This window comes from Meleagris gallopavo, chromosome 23 (genome assembly GCF_000146605.3).
Source record: "Meleagris gallopavo isolate NT-WF06-2002-E0010 breed Aviagen turkey brand Nicholas breeding stock chromosome 23, Turkey_5.1, whole genome shotgun sequence".
Lineage (NCBI taxonomy): Eukaryota > Metazoa > Chordata > Aves > Galliformes > Phasianidae > Meleagris > Meleagris gallopavo.
Window position 1 is genome coordinate 2,124,385 of NC_015033.2, and position 13,374 is coordinate 2,137,758.

The following is a 13,374-nucleotide window of genomic DNA, read 5'->3' on the forward strand; positions in this document are numbered from 1 at the left end:
AAGGGGGAAAATGTTCACAACAAAGCCAGGTGCTGGTGTCATTCAATTCTACACGGCCACTGAGCACAACACACACAGAATGAGCAATCTTCAGTGCATCTCAGAAACCCTGAACTACTCGCTTTGAGATAAAGCTGCCAAAACACACCAGTATGCAAACACGAGAGTCAAACAACACATCAGAAGAGAAAGCTCTGTGCTCTCAGTCATGTCATCTTACTGTGTGTTTAACCTGGGGTTGACAACTGAAGCATGAGGCTTGCTGCATTCTTCTCTAGGAAAATAAAAAGGCTCTATAACTTGCAGACAGAAAGTTGGCTGGGGTTACTCTAGGGCAGCATGGACCAGTCCTAGAACACATTTCCTTCTGGTTTAAATCTTTCACAACAAGAACGCAAACACAGCAGAATTTAGCAGTCTATATGTTTTATAAACAAAATCCAGAGCTTGCAGTTGGACCTAAAACCACGTGGGGAGCTGCATGAAGCCCCTTGGTCTCAGCAGTGACACAGCAGGATCCTCCATCCCCAGCTATCCACACGCTGCCATTGGGGCAGGAGATCTGTCACAGTGACTGCTCTGTGTCCTGCTCAATTCAAATGTTTCCTGTCCTAGGAGGACACTCTGACAGCCTTGTAAATCTCCTCTTTACCCCTCTGCTTCCCTAATCCTCAGGAGAAAGTATAAGAACATGTTTTTTTAGTATCCTGAACTGTTCCAGTGATACATAACTCACATTTGAGAGCTAACATATGGTTCAAACAAGCATCAGATTGTTACATGCTTTTCATACCAGCCCTGGATAATCCCTGGGTTCCCAACATCTGTCTTGCATTTGTGATATAATTACACATTTATTTTGCCTTTTACTAGCTAAGTTTCATATATTGTTTACTTGATCCTAGGAATGGCTTTGCAGCAGCCAAGGGACATCCTACTCCTTATCACAGGCTTCGTTGGAGCTTACAGACGTCGGCAATTCTCCTGCTCACAGATTCAACTAATCACAGAATACAACTCCTCATAGCATCTCCCTACCTAAACAAACTCACTCTTCATACTCCATATAGGTCTAGACAAAAACAAATAAACAAAAAAAAACATAGCAGCATGAACAGTTGTTCTATAAAAACTTTTTAGAACTGCAAGAGAATGAAGAGTGCACTGGAAGGTGAGGAGGAGAACAAGGCATCAGTTTTTAATGTACCACTAAGAATTCAGTGTCAAAGCAGTGTCTGGGTGACACAACGTTGCAGCTGGTTTCATTTTCCTGTTCTTATGTTCAGAAAAGAAATTTTCCTTTTACGCTGTATTAAATACAGTACTTATTTTAGAATCTCAACAAATCTCTAGATCTTGCTAAACTTTAACGATTGAGAAGTTGTATTTAACGTTTTACAGGCTGGAGACACGTGATACACTAAATGCAGACAGAGCTGATGCTAATTTTGTTTCTATGTTCCCTTCTGACACACTCTTCTCAAAGCTGCTCCATTTGGAAGACAGAATGACCAATACAACCAGCACGACTAAGTTCAGGCATGTTTCTCCATGCTCAATTCAAAGTTAAGCTTCCCATCCACACTTCCTTCACTGAGCAAATTGCCACCAGGAAGCACGTCTGTGTTTTGCCCATCTGCATGAACAGGAAAAAAAGTTCTGGTTCTAAACAGTGATGCATTCACCACAAGTCGTGTGATGAAAGCCTGCTTTTGGAGGAGGCTTTGTTTTTTAAACAGACAGGGATTGTGCTTTCCCAGCACCAAGCAGAACACCACAAACGACGGCTGCTGTGTGAGCTGTCGCAGTGAGCCCACACACACCTCTCTCAATACAGGACTTCTCAACGCAGTCACAGCAAACAAGCCCCCATTCAGCAAGCTGGGCACGTGCCTCAGCCACCAGCAAACAGCAACCGCCATCGTGGGATGGAGAAGAGGCCGGACAAAGCTGAACTGGACGTGCTGTTAACACATCAGTTAGAACTGCCAGTCATCTCACGTGCCTCCAAACCTGAGGTGAGTGTATCAGCACACTGGGGACTCGGTGCTGACCTCGAGTTTCAGAATCATCATTTTGGAACAGTGGCCGTCAGCTCACGAACGAGGCACTGACCGCATGTGATGCATTTCTACAGCACCGCATCCCACTGCATGCTGTGGTTTTAATATATCCATTAATGACTTACCTGACTTGCAAGAACTCACCCCGTACGTTACCTTTATGTACCAGCATAAAGAGGCCATAAAACTCAGCAGATCCTTGTCTTCTGTGTTTGTTTTCCCCTTGTTGTAGCTCCAAGTTCCACAGCCTGCCTGGTACCCATTATTAAAAGCTAAACAGATGTTTACCCAAACTACCACCACTGTTAGTGAAGCATGCAGGAGCTGTTTATATCAGCACAGAATGGGTGCCATTTACTTATACTGCTTTAGGATGAATGGGAACCCCTAACAACGAAAGGCATTCAAGCGCAGCAACACTTGTTAATGTGTTTTGATAAGAAGAACCCACTGCATACCACTGTATGTCACAGCTCATTCTGAACAGATCTGGATGTGTACCATCACACCCAGCATCCAATGCTGACACATTATCTTAGCCCAGGATTCTTCTGCCTTCTCCATGAGGTCTGGCCCCAGCGCTGAGGATTTATGGGCCTGCTGTAATTGAAGCAATCTTCCCCAGAATACGTTCATTAGCTCTCCACACTCATTTGTGCCCTCTGTGCCTTACGTAGGACAAGGTTTGCCATTCCTGAATACTTTCCCAATTGCACCATTAAGACAATCACCACAAAACACAGAAACACCAAAACCTGAACTGCTTTAGAAAAACTGAAAGGGAAAACAACTAAATATCCTTTATTATTATTATTTTTAAGAGACAATCATTCCCAAACACAGCTTGGTTTGCTCAGCTACATCAGACTGAGAATTCAGATGCTTGCATTTTGCTTGCCTGCCATTACTGGCAAATTGAAGCTGAGAACAAACGCTGCGTAAGCAACAAATAATTTGACCAACATGCCAACAATCGCTTTAATCTCTTCCACTTCACCACTGATGAACCTTTTATGAACGTAATCTTCTAGAAGGTAACTGGTAATACGAGATAATCCCAGTACAAGTTTAATTAAAAATACAAACTACGTATAGCTCTGTGCTTACCAGCTCTCATTGCGAAAAGGCGAGAGCAGCAATTATTAATAGCTCTGTTAATCTGGCAAACTGAAGTGCACAGAAACGAGCTGGAGCAGCATTCAACAGAGCATTTCACACTGAAAAATTAGTTTCCACAAATTATAATTTGCCTTAGTTTAAGCATCAGAGCAGCTATTTTTAAACTGCTGAACTGAAGCGTGCTTACAGAGTTACAGATGCGGGTCTCCCACAGAAAACCCAGCACAAGATTGCTCATTGTTGCAAGCCACCACAGAATGTAAGGGGGGGAAGGAGGAAAGCAATTTTCCTGCCCAAGTAACACAGGATCTGAGCTGTAAGATGCAAGTCAACACAGATTTCATTCAAGTTTGGAATGCCAAGAGCTTTATTTGACCAGACACAAAATACATTTGCTATTTTTAAAGATACCTCACGCCATCATTTAACCAGAGCCTGCAATTCATGGGGACCTTTCACATCAAAAAAGACAGTCCCATACACATTCAAGCGCCAGCTCTTCAAATATCAACCACGAGCTCCCAAACTCCCCCAGGAATCACCCCACAGTTCTGCCCTGTCCTTCCAAACCCAGGCAGAGGCATTTCAAGCAGTGTGAAAGCCTCCAGAAAGCTTTTCCTCCACTGATTTTTAGCACACATGGTGCTAGCCACTAAGCCTGCTACTGATACAGAAACAGCCCCTCTCCTAACACCAACCCTGAACCCTTTTCTCATCTTCAACTCCCTAACTCTGAGCTTCATAACCATTGCAATAACACCAGAAATTCCTTTGAAAAGCACAAATGCCTCTAACGAACAAAGCCAACACACACAGGATAAAGGTACCCATAGGTGAGCTGTGACATCCTTCCCACTGAGGAGAAAACTTTCCAAACCAGTACATTTCTTCCATCAGCTTCTTTTGGATTAGACTCTGCCATGACCAAAGGCCCCGTGTGGACTCTTTGCACACCGTGAAAAAGAAGCCCCATCCTAGAGGGGAAAAATGACGTGTGGACAAGCTAGCCGAATTAAACCTGGTGATCTAATGCACGGTTCTTTAAGCTGTGACACTTCACTGAGAACTAAATGCATTGTAAATATTTCTCCCTCCTACAAGAGAGCATCGAGTTTCAGACAGCCGAGTTAGCAAAACAGAAGTGTGGGCAGCAGTACTGTCAAAAAAAAAAATGCAAGACTGTAACAGGCTTTGCCTTTCCAGGAATAGAGGCAACAAACAGTAACAGCCAAGTGCAACTGATGGCAACACAGCTGCTGGAGGGGCTGGGAGCAGAGCTGCAGGCATAGGGAGATCTTCAGGTGCTTCTCTTAGAGGATGGGATGCATTTCATTACCCAGTGCTGCCCGCTAATGTCAGGCGTTTTGCACACCCTTATCTCTATGCAGCTCCTCACTAATGTCAGAACCTCCAGCAGAAGCCTCTACAGTGCTCATTCCCCAGAGAAGCAGAGGTTTGTTTTGATACCAGCTTAAACAAAAATAAAAAAAGAACACAGTAGAGACAGCACTTACAGCCCACCCTGACAGCCAATTTATCCAAATTCAGAAGTAATCAAATCACTACAGCAGGCGTATCAGCCACACACCACGCTCTGCAAGTTCCTCTGACAAACCTTTCCAGCAGCTACAGCCCTTCTGAACAGAGGTTCAGCTGCCACAGCTGCAGGAATCACAGTGCTATGGATGGCCACCCCTCAGTCTGATCTGTGCAAGCAGGAATGGGTGACCATGAGAATTGTCTGCACCAAGGAACTAAGCAGCAACCATCAGAGGGATGTGCATGAGATGCGGCTCAAATAAATCTCCCCACGTTGATCTTGCTAAATTTACAGTACGTTTTATTACGAAAGCACAGCCTGGAGAGAAAGGCTGCCCAAGCTCAGGAGCACATCCAGCCACGCAGAGAACAGACCTGGCTGGACTTCAAACAGAAAATCTGAGATCACAGAAGGATCAATCAGTTTTCTGCACTGCAAGTATTAATCTCTTCTGCTTAACCTTCGCCTCTGAAGCCCTTCCCTTCCTCTTCCCCAGGAATAAAAGGACTATTTCAGCCTTTTGCACACACCCACTGAACCACGTACTGCTTGGTAAGAGCTACATTTAAATGAGATTCTGCTTACTTTCCTACTACTTGCTGAAGAAACATTTTCAACAAAAGCAAACACATACATGGCAAACAACCTTTCCCAGGCTGACTGATGGGGGACATCACCTCTTACCATCTCGAAAAGCTCATTCAACATTTATGCCTTTACCTCTGTGTACCTGAAAGCAAAATCCCAATTTCATTCTCTGTATGGAGGTGGAGAGAACGTTACTCAGGATATATCCCCTGTATTGATTCAGAGCCTCTCTGAATGAGCAAGCAGTCAATTAGTAACAAGAGGGGGACTAAGTACAGGAGCTCTCCATTAGCAATACCTAAGAGACAACCTGTTATTACAAAGCATAACACTGCCTATTTTCTGCTAAAAACCCAGACAAGAAAACCAGGGAGCATCTCCTTTGAAATGGAGAAGTACCAAACAAGTATCAAAGACACATCACAACACAGCAGATGCAAAAAGCCTAACTCCCCGTGCTTCGTCATTATTTCAGAGTTCCTTTATATAAAAATTAACATCATCCCATGGAAGCTCTGCCACAGCACTGGTGTTCTGGGCCACCACCACCATCTAAACTCTTCTTAAGGACTGCCATGCAAGCCTTCCAGCCTCTCTTGTCTACTTACAGCAGCATGACCATTTACCATCTTCAGGAACTGAATACATGACCTAATTGAAATATCTGTGGGATTTGATACAGGAAACATGTTTAATTTCCAACAGGATGTTACAAACAAGAGGCATCATTCATTAATAATCTTCCCGGCCCTTCTTTTCAAGGATATCTAACATGCATTAGGGCATCGGAAAATCCCAGCATGGAAAAATGTGAATGTAATTTATCAGGACTCAGAAGGCTTTGCTACACATACACACGAGTAATTACCTTCCACATCATACTTACTAAACTTGTACTTTGGGACAAAAAGCTACGGAAGTAGTTATTGCATGAATAATTAGTTTAGGAAAGAGTGCAGGGCTCTCATGAATTGAAGTAAGCCTGCATGGAGAGAAGTGACACATAATGAGAACACCAGCAGGGCCACTTTCATTTGTTTCATAGATTACAAAGTGAGACAACAAAATTCAACAATAAAAGGCCGCATCGATTCAACACGAAGAGAAGCAGGAAATCATCAAATGACTTTTTCCCTCCACAAAATTAGGATTTACAATCACTGCACTACCTGCACCATCACCTTGTTGCTCCTACATCATCTGAAAGCTTTGATGGGAATGGCCAAACAGCAGCCACAAGTGCTCCAGCAGGTCAGAAGAGCAGCTGGATCCTACCTAGCTCTTCTTTCAAGAGCATATGGTAACATTTGTCTCAGACCTCCACTAATCCAAATATTATTCAGACCATCATCCAGAACCACGCATCGCAAAATCCCCCCAATTCCAAGAGACTGCATATAAACAGAAAAGCCCTAAATCTATTTTCTCTTTATTCAGACACTAGGCTGTTTTATTTTCCTCTGGGGCTTAGCAGAACTACTTGCATTACCATACTCCAGCCCACATTTCTTCAAAGCACTCTCGCCTTCCTTGGGTTATCCACATTTCACCCTTTTCTCTCAACTCCTTTGATTTAAGGCTTAACCTCTGGAACAATCTCCCACTCTACACTGGCCAGCCAACACTACATCAGCCATAAACCATCTCTCCACTGTCATCAGCTGAAAGCCCTCCGTGGCTCCTGCCCAGAGTTTAGCTGAATCAAGCAGGGAATATCAAGTTTACCATGGAAACTGCTCTGGAGAACAAGGGGGAGATTTCCTTCATTAACCACAGATACAGGGGGCAGATCACAGCAAGCTTAAGAACCAGAGCACCATAAACCAGCCTGTGTGTGCAATAATAAACAACTGCCATTTAAGTTTTAAAAATAAAAGCCATCAGAAATCAAACACTCAGCTCCAAACAGCCCTCTGGTAAGCCACGTTATCCCTGCTACCTCTTACCAGCTGGGCATTTGACTCTCAGATCTCCAAATGCTCTGGTACCTTTAGGTTCACGCACTGCCTGAACCTCACCTGAAGGGCTCACGCTGCAGGGCAAGCAGTGTAATTCAGTGGTCAGAGGCAGGTCTATTAAGTTTCATCAAGTGAAAATGAATGACCTTGAAGACATAAATTAGATTTCTGCATCTCGCTCCCAGTTTGTAAAAATGAGGATTAAGCGTTTAAGTCTCCTGCACCGACCTCATTAGCAGATCTCTAATGGAGGCACTGCGTTCATTTTTATGTAAGATGTGCCATTTTGGCACACAGAGAACATGGAACAGAAGAGTTGGGAACTCGACTACTGCTCTGCATTTTGATCACCTTCACAGCCCCTGGTTGATCCTCACTCCTAAATGAACCAAATCATGCGTGCACTTTTTTGAAGACATATAATTCTTAAACAAAAATATTTAATAACATCCAGCACAAAGCTTTTGATACCCCAACACCCTGTTAGTAGTTCATTAATAACTGAACTTGTCATCTCTCTTCAAACCAGAGCAGTAACTGCTCGCCTGCAATGCAGGGCAATCTCAGAAATACAGAGAATACTCGATACTCAGACACGGAGACCACCATACACAATTTCATTGTCTCTTCCATCACCCCGCATCACACAGCAGTGCAGCCATATGACTATGGGAGCCCTCAGGTCTAAAACAGCTCAGCCATGAGCTGGTGCTGCAGCACAGCAGTTCCAGAAGCAGCACAGAACAGACCCACCTCAGGCACAACTCTGCCCCAGTGCCTCCAACAGCAGCTCCAACACCACGAGTTCAATGCTCACATTTTGCCTCTCCTATCTCCATGCTTTCACCAGTTTCTCACTTAAAGAAACTGACAGCCTCTCTTCACTAGTGCACTGCCCAAATCCCAGGCAGCTCTGGTTAAGGCAACACCCAAGCCAGTCTGTCAACTCAGCAAGGCCCAGGCAGAACAGCACACACTGCTGACTCAAAGTACAGATGTTGAGGTGAGGTCCCAGGGGTTACAGGCACTCTGTGCTGAGTGCCCAGAGCTGTTTACCAAAGGAGGGAAGTAAGCAGGCTGCCCGAGTTGGATGTCAGGGGGAAATTCTTTACAGAGAGAGCGGTGAGGTGTTGGAACAGCTGCCCAGAGAGGCTGTGGATGCCCCATCCATCCCTGAGGTGTTCAAGGCCAGGTTGGATGGGGCCCTGGGCAGCCTGGGCTGGTGTTAAATGTGGAGGTTGGTGGCCCTGTCTGTGGCAGGGAGGTTGGAGATTTGTGATCCTTGAGTTCCTTTCCAACCCTGGCCATTCTGTGATTCTGAGAATTCAACATCCCTCATCCCTTGGAGACAGATGGCACCTTGCATACACTGCCTTTAGGGGCTCACCTTTACCATAGAGCTGCTAGCACTCATTGAGCTGCACTGCAACTTACTCTGCATTAACTCACATACAAGCCCTCACTGCATTTGAGGCACAAATAGGTACAGGTTAAGTGCACAGTGTGTGTGGCCAGCAAACCCCCAAATAGATTTCCCCCCCTCCATTCCCCTGCATTCAGTCAGCCTGCCACAGCTCCACGTACAGAAATCTGACTGCAGGATCAAGAGCTCACTACATAATATCTGCTTAAGAATTTAATATATGGCTCACAAGGAATCTGAGATCAAATAAGATCCATCAACTCTAAATTTCAGTCCCTTCAGATCAATTAGCCTTACTATAGGCACGGCACTTGTTGGAGACTCAGAATAAAACCCACCAAGAGCCATGCAGAGGAAAGTATCTATGAGCACGAGGTGACAGAACTTCCTTTCTCCTCCTTTAACCTGGTTTCTCACAGGGAAAACAAAACAAAAAGTCCCTGCTTCCCTCACTTCCTCCCCCCCCCCACACCAGGAACTGCTGGTGCATAAATGAATTCCAACCTAGCCTACCACGACAGTCATCTCAGCAATAACCGACATTCCTGAAAGTTTTGTGCAGACCAGCAAACGGATGGGAAAAAACCACCTAATTACATCCCCACTAAGGGATGGCCAGACAGAACCCAGCATTTACACTGGCTGGGCAGCCACCAAAGCAGTGCATCCCTGCCTGCTCAGCTGCTACAAGGGCAGGGGAAGGAAGAAGGAACCAGATGCAGAAGGCAAACTTCAGGGCTCACGAGCTCTGCCTCTTGTAGAGAATTACTGGAACAGAAGCTTCATTAGCACTGCTGGTCAGGGAAATAAACACTCCCTACAAGCTTCATTGCAAGCACCAGAACGCACCACCCAACGCTCTGCACTGTGAATTGGAAACCTGGCTGCATAGTTAAACAGGCCTGACCTGTCGGGATCAGGGTTAAAAATAACACCACAGTAACATTTTTTAAATATACGCAAGTAAAACACATTAAGTAGGAGCTCAAAACAAACCAGCCATCACTTTCTGCCATTTTCCTTTGGATTTTACTGCCTCTCTCATTTCAGTTCTGCGAGAACAAAAGGCAGAGTTACAACAGTTACCTGGTTTGCAATAACTCCATCACAAGTTTGTTTGGGATCTAACAGAAGCACGCACTAAGCTGACCTGCATTTCCCAAGCTGCCCTTTTAACAGAAAAAAGGTACTGAGCACAAACACAACCCTTTATGCACACATCCAGAGCAGCACCAGCAGCTCCCACACGGCACACTGCACAGCCAAGAAAAGCCACCATCCCCATGAGCACAGAGGGCAGGAAGCCTGCTGCAGGCACCCACATCACTGCCACCTCACCATTCTGGATGCTCGGTGAGCTAAGCAGACACAGGCATTCAGAAAAAAGCCAACTACTGAGATGGGGAACGGGCAGCTAATATGTCCACCTGTTTGGGTTGTTTGTTTTTTTTTTGCCTTGGTAGAATCCTAAATCAAAAGGAGCCGACGTAGCATTCATATCTTGTTTGCTCCTTTGTTCATACATCAGCCTCTCTGAAAAGAGCAGCTGGGCACAGCCACCAGTGCTACAAAAGCTCGTGTACAACACCACAGGCAATTCAGCCTAAGGAGCACAAACCACACCGGGGTCCCTTTGCCCAGCAGCTCCATCAGCCCAAGGCTCAGCAGGACCTTCTGCCCAGCACCTTGCTGGCACCCAACGCCACCCAGCCCTGCAGAGGGACAGACCGTGCACCCCCTGCATCCCTGCTGCAGCTGAGCCACCTCACATTGGTGGAGAACAAGATCCCTTTCCAGAAGCTTTCAGAAAACAAACTCAGTGAACAAAGTTTGAGAAGGTTTTTTCCTTGTAACAGCTTTTACAATCCTGCTCTCCCCTTGTTGCTCGCTCACCGTATTTCAGGATGCTGTTCAGGATAACATCACAATGCAGTGTTTTCTACTCAGCATTATTTCCTTATAATCTGGAAATTAGCTACAAATCAAGCCCTGTGCCAGCACCACAGAGCACAGTGTGCTTCTGGAGCTTACGGTGTCCTTAAATATGGCAGGTAATGAAATCAAAGCCACCCTCAGGCAATCTTAATGTACCAACAGCTCTGCTGAGAAGATAACACAGGTTCTGCTGTGCTATTACAGAGCCTCTAACACATACTTGCAAAATTCTGTATGCTCAGAGCACATTTTTTCCTCCCACTCCCAAAAGTGAAATAACTTCTTTATGGGCAGAACAACGGCCCAGTATGGCTGGAACAGAGAGATGCATTCTGGAGCTATGATAGTACATTTAAAAATAGGATGTTATTTTAAATACCAACTAAACAGCAACATCAAAATAGCGTTTTTCTTACCTAAGCTGTAACCAGCATTAAGAATTACACATACAATCTCTGCTTGCAACTGTGAACTCTGTCAGTTATTGGCCTCGTGCTGCAGCAGCACTGAGCCCATTCCCAGAGCTCCACAAGACAGACTTCTGCAGCAACCAAAAACCCATCGAGGCACAACAAACTCCTGGATGCAAGGAAATAACCATCAGTTAACCCAGCTATGGAACTGTTACTGAAGGCAGCTCTGTCTCTCCAAGCTCCACTTACTTTTCCTGCTGGAGAACTGCACACTATTTAGCACAGGGACAGCAGGGCTCTGCCCAGATGGGAGCTCTCTCCCCTGGTCACACCACAGCACAAACTTAATGCCACTGGACTCAAAGCCACAAGAAGGCTGCACAAGTTCTGCACTGTGCTTCCTTCCACGTGCACTCAAATCACAGCATTTGTGCTGACAATGGCTTACAACGCTAAAAATATTGCTAGCCACAACAAAGCCTTCAATCCACGGGCAATCCCTTATTTGATCCAGGTAGGGAAGCTGAAGGAGAAAGCCACCTAGCTGGCTATAGCCAGGGCAGAGTTGGAAACGACTTGGAAAGCTCACGGTGCAGTCATTGCCCCACTCAGCTGTGACAGCCCTGCTGCCTCCTCTCCAGGCTTTACGCAGAGGACCCAACAGCCCAGCACTCACCATTTCATTCCCTCTTTGCACACCTGCCTGGTTCCCATTACCCCCCCATTGCCCAGGACAGCCCCATGCTGCCCACACCTGACCCACGGCAGCTCCAACCCTCCCCTTCCACAGCCTCAGCATACGCTGCAGTTGTTGTTTCTAGAGATGCTGCCAAAAAACAAGCAGCATTAAGCAATCAAGAAAGGAAACTGTCTACACTGAAACCACCTTCTGGCCTCTGTGCACTTCCTTCAACTCCCATCATCCCAATGTGTTTATGGGAAGTGTTCTCCCCCCCAGACCCACACCCAGAGCTCAGGAGGAGCAGTTTCCCATTTCAGGGCTCTCTCTGGGGACAGGGGACATGGCAGAGCATGAGAAGAAGTTGAGAGGGGTTGAAAGGAGCACTCTGAGCCTCACCTCGCGTGCTCCCTCCTCTCTTCATGCTCACTCACAGAGAACGGAGCCAGCACCAGGAGGGAAGGAGGGAAAGCACACACAGTTTTGGCATCCTTCAGCTTCTCATTAGCTATTTTGGCTTTTCACAAGGTTACCGAAAGGCCATTCTAGAGAAGGAGGAAGGAGGTAGGAAATGCTCCCTGCTCTCTGTCTCCGCTCAAAGGAGAGGAGCTCTGTCTGTGCGAGCACAGTCCCAAACACAGCAGTGCACCGCACAGAACAATGAGCTCCAGCCCGGGCATTGTGTGCATCCACCTCCCTCCTCCCCTCCGGCACTCAGTAACCAACAACACGAGCCCTAAGATCGCCCTCATCTCCACCAGCCCCAGCCATAATCCTCCAGGACCAACTCAGGGAGAGAGGCCGAGGGAAGATGTATTTACCAGAAGTGCTTTTATTATTATAGAAACACTGCCACCCCTCTCAGCCACCACGGATTTCTCAATCCTAAGGGAGCAGCGCACATAAAACCAATGTTTGCCTAGTAATGCTAGAACTACAGAAAGCATTACACATCACCCATCCATCCGAGTGTTTGATGGGAGCCTTTTACAACGCATATTTCTTTTGACACAATGTTTGCTTTTATCCGGATGAAAGCTGTATTTAAGGCCATGCTACGTGAATGATGTCACCTAGGTTTGCTATGGGTAAGCCGGACTGGAGCAACGAGCTGAGGACGGGGCTGCCGGCACACGCACAGCACCGATCCGAGGCAGCGGTCAGCGCTGCGGGACGGCAGTGGGGCACGGCAATAGGGCACGTAATGGGGCACGGCAGAGGGGCGGCTCAAACCCCACGGCCGGGCAGGGAAAACTCCGCGTGCCAAATCCGTAACCCGGCACGAACTGCACCCGGCGTGCGAACGCAAACCCGAAGGAAGGCGCCCAACAATGAATCACATTGTTTTCCTCCGGCGGCCGCTTCTAGCGACGAACCCCCCCTCCCCCCCCAGAGCCGCCCGCATCCCGCTACTTCTGATCCCCGGCGGCTCCCGTCGCACTTCGGAAAGAGAACAACGGGAATACGAGGCCCGGGGAAGGGCGGCTCTCCCCCCGTTGCGGGACGTGCGTCTCGCCCGCTCGCTTCGCTCCCCGCAGCGCTCCGCGGCACCCCGCGCCTTCCTTTGTCTCCCCTCCCCTCGCACCGCCGGGCAACTCCGGCCTCTCCCAGGGAGCCGTTCCTCCGCTCGCTACGCCCGGTGGCGAAACAAAACAG